This window comes from Pseudophryne corroboree, chromosome 1 (genome assembly GCF_028390025.1).
Source record: "Pseudophryne corroboree isolate aPseCor3 chromosome 1, aPseCor3.hap2, whole genome shotgun sequence".
Taxonomy (NCBI): Eukaryota; Metazoa; Chordata; class Amphibia; order Anura; family Myobatrachidae; genus Pseudophryne; species Pseudophryne corroboree.
In genome coordinates this window covers 1,223,355,389-1,223,365,919 of record NC_086444.1, presented here as the reverse complement: position 1 = coordinate 1,223,365,919, position 10,531 = coordinate 1,223,355,389, and positions in this window count along the sequence as shown.

Genomic DNA, 10,531 nt, shown 5'->3' with positions numbered 1-10,531 from the left:
TGTACATTTTCGGTATCGCCTGCCTAGAGAAATGGAACCTAGATGGTCTTTGGTACCGGGGACACAGTACCTCAATCAAGTCTATAGTTGGCTCTGAAGTAACGATGGATACCGGAACCACGTTTCTCACCACCCAGGATGCCAAGGCCTCAGTTATCCGCTTTGCAGCAGGATGACTGCTGTGATATTTCATCTTCCTCGCAAAGGACTGTTGGACAGTCAATTGCTTGGTGGAAGTAGTAAAAGTGGTCTTACGACTTCCCCTCTGGGATGACCATCGACTCCCAGCAGCAACAACAGCAGCGCCAGCAGCAGTAGGTGTTACACTCAAGGATGCATCGGAGGAATCCCAGGCAGGAGAGGACTCGTCAGAATTGCCAGTGACATGGCCTGCAGGACTATTGGCATTCCTGGGGAAGGAGGAAATTGACACTGAGGGAGTTGGTGGGGTGGTTTGCGTGAGCTTGGTTACAAGAGGAAGGGATTTACTGGTCAGTGGACTGCTTCCGCTGTCGCCCAAAGTTTTTGAACTTGTCACTGACTTATGATGAATGCGCTGCAGATGACGTATAAGGGAGGATGTTCCGAGGTGGTTAACGTCCTTACCACTACTTATTACAGCTTGACAAAGGCAACACACGGCTTGACACCTGTTGTCCGCGTTTGTGATTAAATAATTCCACACCGAAGAGCTGATTTTTTTGGTATTTTGACCAGGCATGTCAATGGCCATATTCCTCCAACGGATAACAGGTGTCTCACTAGGTGCCTGACTTAAACAATCCACCTCACCATCAGAATCCTCCTTGTCAATTTCCTCCCCAGCGCCAGCAACACCCATATCCTCCTCATCCTGGTGTACTTCAACACTGACATCTTCAATCTGACTATCAGGAACTGGACTGCGGGTGCTCCTTCCAGCACTTGCAGGGGGCGTGCAAATGGTGGAAGGCGCATGCTCTTCACGTCCAGTGTTGGGAAGGTCAGGCATCGCAACCGACACAATTGGACTCTCCTTGTGGATTTGTGATTTCGAAGAACGCACAGTTCTTTGCTCAACTTTTGCCAGCTTAAGTCTTTTCATTTTTCTAGCAAGAGGCTGAGTGCTTCCATCCTCATGTGAAGCTGAACCACTAGCCATGAACATAGGCCAGGGCCTCAGCCGTTCCTTGCCACTCCGTGTGGTAAATGGCATATTGGCAAGTTTACGCTTCTCCTCCGACAATTTTAATTTAGATTTTTGAGTCCTTTTTTTACTGATCTTTTGTGTTTTGGATTTTACATGCTCTGTACTATGACATTGGGCATCGGCCTTGGCAGACGACGTTGATGGAATTTCATCGTATCGGCCATGACTAGTGGCAGCAGCTTCAGCACGAGGTGGAAGTGTATCTTGATCTTTCCCTATTTTTGGAACCTCAACATTTTTGTTCTCCATATTTTAATAGGCACAACTAAAAGGCACCTCAGGTAAACAATGGAGATGGATGGATACTAGTATACTTATGGATGACGAGTGACTGACGACACAGAGGTAGCTGACGGACCTGGCGGACACTATCAGCAGACTGCTAAACTACTAGTATGAAGAAGATAGAAAAAAAAAAACCACCACAGGTAGGTATACAATTATGGACGAGTGACAACACAGAGGTAGCTACAGCCGTGGACTACCGTACTGCGTCTGCTAGTATAGATAATATAATAAATATATTACTACTGTAGGTATATAATATAATGACGGACCTGGTGGACACTCTCAGCAGACTGCTAAACTACTAGTATGAAGAAGATAGAAAAAAAAACCCCACCACAGGTAGGTATACAATTATGGACGAGTGACGACACAGAGGTAGCTACAGCCGTGGACTACCGTACTGCGTCTGCTAGTATAGATAATATAATAAATATATTACTACTCTAGGTATATAATATAATGACGGACCTGGTGGACACTGTCAGCAGACTGCTAAACTACTAGTATGAAGAAGATAGAAAAAAAAAAACCCACCACAGGTAGGTATACAATTATGGACGAGTGACAACACAGAGGTAGCTATAGCCGTGGACTACCGTACTGCGTCTGCTAGTATAGATAATATAATAAATATATTACTACTGTAGGTATATAATATAATGACGGACCTGGTGGACACTGTCAGCAGACTGCTAAACTACTAGTAAGAAGATAGAAAAAAAAACACCACAGGTAGGTATACTATTATGGACGAGCACTGACGACACAGAGGTAGCTACAGACGTGGACTACCGTACTGCGTCTGCAAATATAGAGATGATAAAGATGATAGAGATGAAAAAAAAAAAATAACACTACTGTAGGTAAATATTTATATAATATAATGAATGACGGACCTGCTGGACACTGTCAGCAGAATGCGTTTATAGAATAAAAAAAAAAAACACCACAGGAGTGTTTAACTTTTTTCAGGCAGACAATATACTGGTGGTCACTGGCAGCAAAAGTGTGCACTGTACTCCTGCTATAAACTGCTCCCCAGTCTCCCCCACAATTAAGCTGTGTGAGCAGTGAGCACTCAGCATAGTCAGATATACATAGATATATCATGCAGCACACTGAGGCTGAGCACAGATATTGTATGGAGCGTTTTTTTCAGGCAGAGAACGGATTAAAATAAAACTGGTAGTCACTATCAGCAAAACTCTGCACTGTACTGAGTACTCCTAACAAGTAACAACTGCTCCCCAAAATTAGTAGTAAACTAAAATCAAATGTCACTCTCTCTCTTCTAATCTAAACGGAGAGGACGCCAGCCACTTCCTCTCCCTATCAATCTCAATGCACGTGTGAAAATGGCGGCGACGCGTGGCTCCTTATATTGAATCCGAGTCTCACGAGAATCCGACAGCGGGATGATGACGTTCGGCCGCGCTCGGGTTAACCGAGCCACACGGGAGAATCCAAGCGCGGCTCGGACCCGGCAAAAAAGGCTGAAGTTCGGGGGGGTTCGGTTTCCGAGAAACAGAACCCGCTCATGTCTAATCATTAATAACACAAATTCATAACTATATAATACAACACATTCTATCTAAGACATACGGCCTGATTCAGTAAGGATAGCTAATCAGCAGAATCTGCTATCGTTTGGATCACAGGCTGGGGGCCGCCCATCACTGGTCAAGGCCACCCAGCATGCTGACCGGAGCCTTCCCCATTGAACAAGCAGAAATTGTGATGTGCTTGTTAGCAGAAACTAAGGAAGCCTCCTGCCGGTGCCTGCTTCCTGATCATGTTGGCTGCGTGTGACATCATGCAGCCACCGTGATCATGCCCCTGATATGCCCCCGTTCGGCTTCCTCCAGCCCCCGTTTGCGCCTCACCGCCCCCGCAACGCTCCGTCTCCTCCCTGGAAATGGAGTTTTGCCCACCCCCCCACTCCACGACCGCCTGTGTCTGATTGACAGGCAGAAGCAATATAATTTTCTGCACCCCCCGCAGAATGTGCGGGCGCATGCGCAGGACTGTGTCCTCTCACCCCTGCTCTTCTCCCTGTACACAAATGACTGTACCTCAGAGGCGCAATAAGTAAAGATCATCAAATTCACCGATGACACCACCTATCATCGGACTCATCAAGGACAGGGACGAATCGGCCTATAGACGGGAAGTAGACCGGCTGCCCAGTGGTTCATCCAAAACAACCTTGAGCTCAACCCCCTCAAAACTGTCGAGATGATAATGGACTTCAGGAAGAAGTCATCTAGTGCACCTCGGCTAACGATTGCGGACAGTGTGGTATCACTAGTGGACTCCTTCAAGTTTCTAGGGACCACAATCTCCCGGGACCTTAAATGGGGGTCCAATGCTGATGCCACTGTTGGGAAGGCACAGCAGAGGTTGTTCTTCCTAAGGCAATTAAGGAAGTTCAACATCCCATAGAAGCTTCTGCTCCTCTTCTACTCCGCGATTGTGGAGTCGGTACTGTGCTCCTCGATACTCGTATGGTACAGCTCCGCCAGCGCAAGGGACAGATGCAGGCTACAAAAGGTGGTCAGAACCGCAGAGAAGATCATCGGGGCTGACCTTCCCTCAGTCCATGACCTGTACCTGTCCAGAGCTAAAAAGCGGGCAATGAAGATAGTAAAAGACCAGCCACACCCCGGCCACAGCATGTTTAACTTGCTTCCTTCAGGCAGGCGTTTACAGGGCTGTCCCAGCCAGATCCACCAGAAGCCTCAAAAGTTTATTTCCCCAAGCGGTCCGCCTGCTGAACTCCTGAACATTGACTGACTAGATGTACATGTAACTCACTTGTGTTCCTACCGTATACCTATCTGTGTAACTTTACTTGCCTTCCCCCCCCCCACCCACACATGCTTACCTGTTACCTACTTGGCTGTTGTATAGCAAACCGAAGACAAATTCCTAGTATACACAAGTACACCTGGCCAATAAAGCTGATTCTGAGTCTGATTATTTGGTAGCATTGTTGTCACTTGGTTGCTGGCGCGTTTGGTGTTCCACCCGGTGTCAGTCCCTAACCTGTAGCAGCCATCTACACGCTGTGCATTTCTTATAATAAGCAAAATGAGTCTTTGCTCTCAGATGTGATCTAATGGATGTTCCCCAAATAATCATCTGTCCCTGAGGACTAGTTTTGTATAGAAGGTTCCTATGTTCTTGTGTAAACCAGCTGCAAATTAGAAAGGACAGTTATGAATATTCAGACTTTATTACCAATTATAGACATTTCTCAGCTCCGTTATAAACATTGGTCACCAGATATGTCACTTGCTAGCTATAGTATCTGTGTAAGATTATCTACAGCCTCCATCTGTAACAGCTCAGATGCAGATACCACCACCCTGTGACACAGCGTCTGATGATCCGGCATTAGTTATATCAGGACTGAGTACAGAGATTCAGCTGCTCAGGAGGAACAATGTGGAATCTGTTACTACTCTCCCTACTTGGGGCCACTGACCTGTTCTGGAGGGGAGGCTGTGATAACATGGCAGCAGGTTAGTGGTATTGTGTATATGATATGTAAGTAGGTTCTCCCACACCCGTCTTATTCCTGCCCTATGTACTAACATGGGGAGAGCTTCTGATGGTCCATAGCATCACTGCGACATGTAGCATTTACTTATGTGCCTGTAGTGTGCAGCAATGTGCTTTACTGACATTTCCTGAGTTACTACTGGTGATATAACTGCATTGTGACAGGGAGGAGTCTTCCTGTGCTGTAACACTGTACTAAACATACATGTACAGTAATGGGAAATGCTGTGAAAAGCGTCACACTTCTACAGCAAGGGGAAACAGTATGAAATGTGTTACACAGGTACAGCTGGCACAATACTCTGAAACACGTCACACTTATACAGCAAGGGGAAACAGTATGAAATGTGTTACACAGGTACAGCTGGGGAAATACTGTGAGACGCGTCACACTCATACAGCAAGGGGAAACAGTATGAAATGTGTTACACAGGTACAGCTGGCGCAATACTCTGAAACACGTCACACTCATACAGCAAGGGGAAACAGTATGAAATGTGTTACACAGGTACAGCTGGGGAAATACTGTGAAACACGTCACACTCATACAGTAAGGGGAAACAGTATGAAATGTGTTACACAGGTACAGCTGGCGCAATACTCTGAAACACGTCACACTTATACAGCAAGGGGAAACAGTATGAAATGTGTTACACAGGTACAGCTGGGGAAATACTGTGAAACACGTCACACTCATACAGCAAGGGGAAACAGTATAAAATGTGTTACACAATTACAGCTGGGGAAATACTGTGAAATGTGTCACACTTATACAGCAAGGGGAAACAGTATGAAATGTGTTATACAGGTATAGCTGGCGCAATACTGTGAAACGCGTCACACTTATACAGCATGGGTAAACAGTCTAAAATGTGTTACACAGGTATAGCTGGCGCAATACTGTGAAACGCGTCACACTTATACAGCAAGGGAAAACAGTATAAAATGTGTTATACAGATACAGCTGGCACAATACTGTCAAACGCATGACACTTATACAGCATGGGGAAATAGTATAAAATGTGTTCCACAGGCACAGCTGGGGAAATACTGTGAAACGCATCACACTTATACAGCATGGGGATATAGTATAAAATGTGTTACACATGTACAGCAAGGGGAAACACTATTATATGTGTCACACATGTACAGTAAGGGGAAACACTATGATATGTGTCACACATGTACAGTAAGGGGAAACACTATGATATGTGTCACACGTGTACAGTAAGGGGAAACAGTAAGATATGTGTCACACATGTACAGTAAGGGGAAACACTATGATATGTGTCACACGTGTACAGTAAGGGGAAACACTATGACATGTGTCACACGTGTACAGTAAGGGGAAACAGTAAGATATGTGTCACACATGTACAGCAAGGGGAAACACTATGATATGTGCCGCACGTGTGCAGCAAGGGGAAACGCTATGATATTTGTCACACATGTACAGCAAGAGGAAACGCTATGATATGTGTCACACGTGTACAGCAAGGGGAAACACTATGATATGTGCCGCACGTGTACCGCAAGGGGAAACGCTATGATATTTGTCACACATGTACAGCAAGAGGAAACGCTATGATATGTGTCACACGTGTACAGTAAGGGGAAACACTATGATATGTGCCACACGTGTACAGTAAGGGGAAACACTATGATATGTGTCACACGTGTACAGCAAGTGGAAACACTATGATATGTGTCACACATGTACAGCAAGGGGAAACACTATGATATGTGTCACACGTGTACAGCATGGGGAAACACTATGATATGTGCCGCACGTGTACAGCAAGGGGAAACGCTATGATATGTGTCACAAATGTACAGCGAGGGGAAATGCTACGATATGTGTCACACATGTACAGCATGAGGAAACGCTACGATATGTGTCACACGTGTACAGCAAGGGGAAACGCTATGATATGTGTCACACGTGTACAGTAAGGGGAAACACTATGATATGTGTCACACGTGTACAGCAAGGGGAAACACTATGATATGTGTCACACGTTTACAGTAAGGGGAAACACTATGATATGTATCACACGTGTACAGTAAGGGGAAACGCTATGATATGTGTCACACGTGTACAGTAAGAGGAAACACTATGATACGTGTCACACATGTACAGTAAGGGGCAACACTATGATATGTGTCACACGTGTACAGTAAGGGGAAACACTATGATATGTGTCACACGTGTACAGCAATGGGAAACACTATGATATGTGTCACACATGTACAGTAAGAGGAAACGCTATGATATGTGTCACATGTGTACAGTAAGGGGAAACACTATGATATGTGTCACACGTGTACAGTAAGGGGAAACACTATGATATGTGTCACACATGTACAGTAAGGGGAAACACTATGATATGTGTCACACATGTACAGTAAGGGGAAACACTATGATATGTGTCACACGTGTACAGTTAGGGGAAACACTATGATATATGTCACACGTGTACAGTAAGGGGAAACACTATGATATGTGTCACACGTGTACAGCAAGGGGAAACACTATGATATGTGTCACACGTGTACAGTAAGGGGAAACGCTATGATATGTGTCACACGTGTACAGTAATGGGAAACACTATGATATGTATCACACATGTACAGCAAGGGGAAACACTGTGATATGTGTCACACGTGTACAGTAAGGGGAAACACTATGATATGTGTCACACGTGTACAGTAAGGGGAAACACTATGATACGTATCACACATGTACAGTAAGGGGAAACACTATGATACGTGTCACACATGTACAGTAAGGGGAAACACTATGATATGTGTCACACATGTACAGCAAGAGGAAACGCTATGATATGTGTCACACGTGTACAGTAAGGGGAAACACTATTATATGTGGCGCACGTGTACAGCAAGGGGAAACACTATGATATGTGTCACACGTGTACAGTAAGGGGAAACACTATGATATGTGGCGCACGTGTACAGTAAGGGGAAACACTATGATATATGTCACACATGTACAGTAAGGGGAAACACTATGATATGTGTCACACATGTACAGCAAGAGGAAATGCTATGATATGTGTCACACGTGTACAGTAAGGGGAAACACTATTATATGTGGCGCACATGTACAGCAAGGGGAAACACTATGATACGTGTCACACATGTACAGTAAGGGGAAACACTATGATATGTGTCACACATGTACAGCAAGAGGAAACGCTATGATATGTGTCACACGTGTACAGCAAGGGGAAACGCTATGATATGTGTCACATGTGTACAGTAAGGGGAAACACTATGATATGTGTCACACGTGTACAGTAAGGGGAAACGCTATGATATGTGCCGCACGTGTACAGCAAGGGGAAACACTATGATATGTGCCGCACGTGTACAGCAAGGGGAAACGCTATGATATGTGTCACACGTGTACAGTAAGGGGAAACACTATGATATGTGTCACACGTGTACAGTAAGGGGAAACACTATGATATGTGTAACACGTGTACAGTAAGGGGAAACACTATAATATGTGTAACACGTGTACAGTAAGGGGAAACACTATGATATGTGGCGCACGTGTACAGTAAGGGGAAACACTATGATATATGTCACACGTGTACAGTAAGGGGAAACACTATGATATGTGTCACACGTGTACAGCAAGGGGAAACACTATGATATGTGTCACACATGTACAGTAAGGGGAAACACTATGATATGTATCACACGTGTACAGTAAGGGGAAACGCTATGATATGTGTCACACGTGTACAGTAAGGGGAAACACTATGATATGTGTCACACATGTACAGTAAGGGGAAACACTATGATATGTGTCACACGTGTACAGTAAGGGGAAACACTATGATACGTGTCACACATGTACAGTAAGGGGAAACACTATGATATGTGTCACACATGTACAGCAAGAGGAAACGCTATGATATGTGTCACACGTGTACAGTAAGGGGAAACACTATTATATGTGGCGCACGTGTACAGCAAGGGGAAACACTATGATATGTGTCACACGTGTACAGTAAGGGGAAACACTATGATATATGTCACACGTGTACAGCAAGGGGAAACACTATGATATGTGCCGCACGTGTACAGCAAGGGAAAACGCTATGATATGTGTCACACATGTACAGCAAGAGGAAACGCTATGATATGTGCCGCACGTGAACATTAAAGGGTAACAGTACTTTTCATTTGATCTCCTGTGACCCCTGCAGTAACCCTAAGGTAATGACATATATGTAACAGTGATCAGAAGACATTGTTTCTTACCTTTAAAGTCTCCACTCCTAGAGAAGCCCAGAGAGGGGATTCTGCTTGCAACATGCCACTCACTCCCAAAATGCCATGTATCATGGGTTTACTGGGAGGGGGGCTAAATGATGATAATTTGCTTAATTTAGTCCACCATCTTCCAACGGTGCTGCAAATCTCTATATAATCTCCTCATCCTGCCCACTGCTAGGAAGCAAACATGATGTGGCCACTCTTACATGATATGACCACTCTTACATGATATTACCACTCTTACATGATATGGCCACTCTTACATGATGTGGCCACTCTTACATGATGTGGCCACTCTTACATGATGTGGCCACTCTTACATGATGTGGCCACTCTTACATGATATGATCACTCTTACATGATGTTGCCACTCTTACATGATGTGGACACTCTTACATGATGTGGACACTCTTACATGATGTGGACACTCTTACATGATGTGGACACTCATACATGATATGACCACTCTTACATGATATGACCACTCTTACATGATATGGCCACTCTTACATGATATGGCCACTCTTACATGATATGATCACTCTTACATGATATGACCACTCTTACATGATATGACCACTCCTTCATGATATGACCACTCTTACATGATATAACCTCTCTTACATGGGTGTGTCGAAATACAGATTGAGCCATGCTCATCTGTAGCAGATCCATTGCAAATGTGCACTCCCGCCACGACTATGTGATCCGGTGCCTAGCCGCGCTACAGGAGTGAAGACACTCCCTTTACGGTGAATGGGCCACGCGCGTATCACGGACGCGCGTGCGGCCCAGATGCTGGTATAGGTGCGCCTAGGCAGGCGTGCCTCAGCACAGATGGAGCCACGATTAGCATGGCAATTTTTTTTTCTTATTTGCACAAGATACCTAGGGGGACTTACATCCGGAAGCAAGTCTGGCAACAAATTGTATCACTTAATGACTTGTGAGCAATGTGGAAATAAGAGTCTTAGCCAGAAGCCGTGGACACTATATACAACCAACAACAAAAAATAGTGCCATCCTGCATTTTTAGATTCCAGAATTTTAGCAATTGCTATATTTATACTATTTTCCCTTTTTGAGGAATAGGAGTTTTTATTTAATTTTGATTTTTATGAATGTATAAATAAATTAAGTGTTATATTTTATATACTGTAATTTCATTACTTGACCAACAGC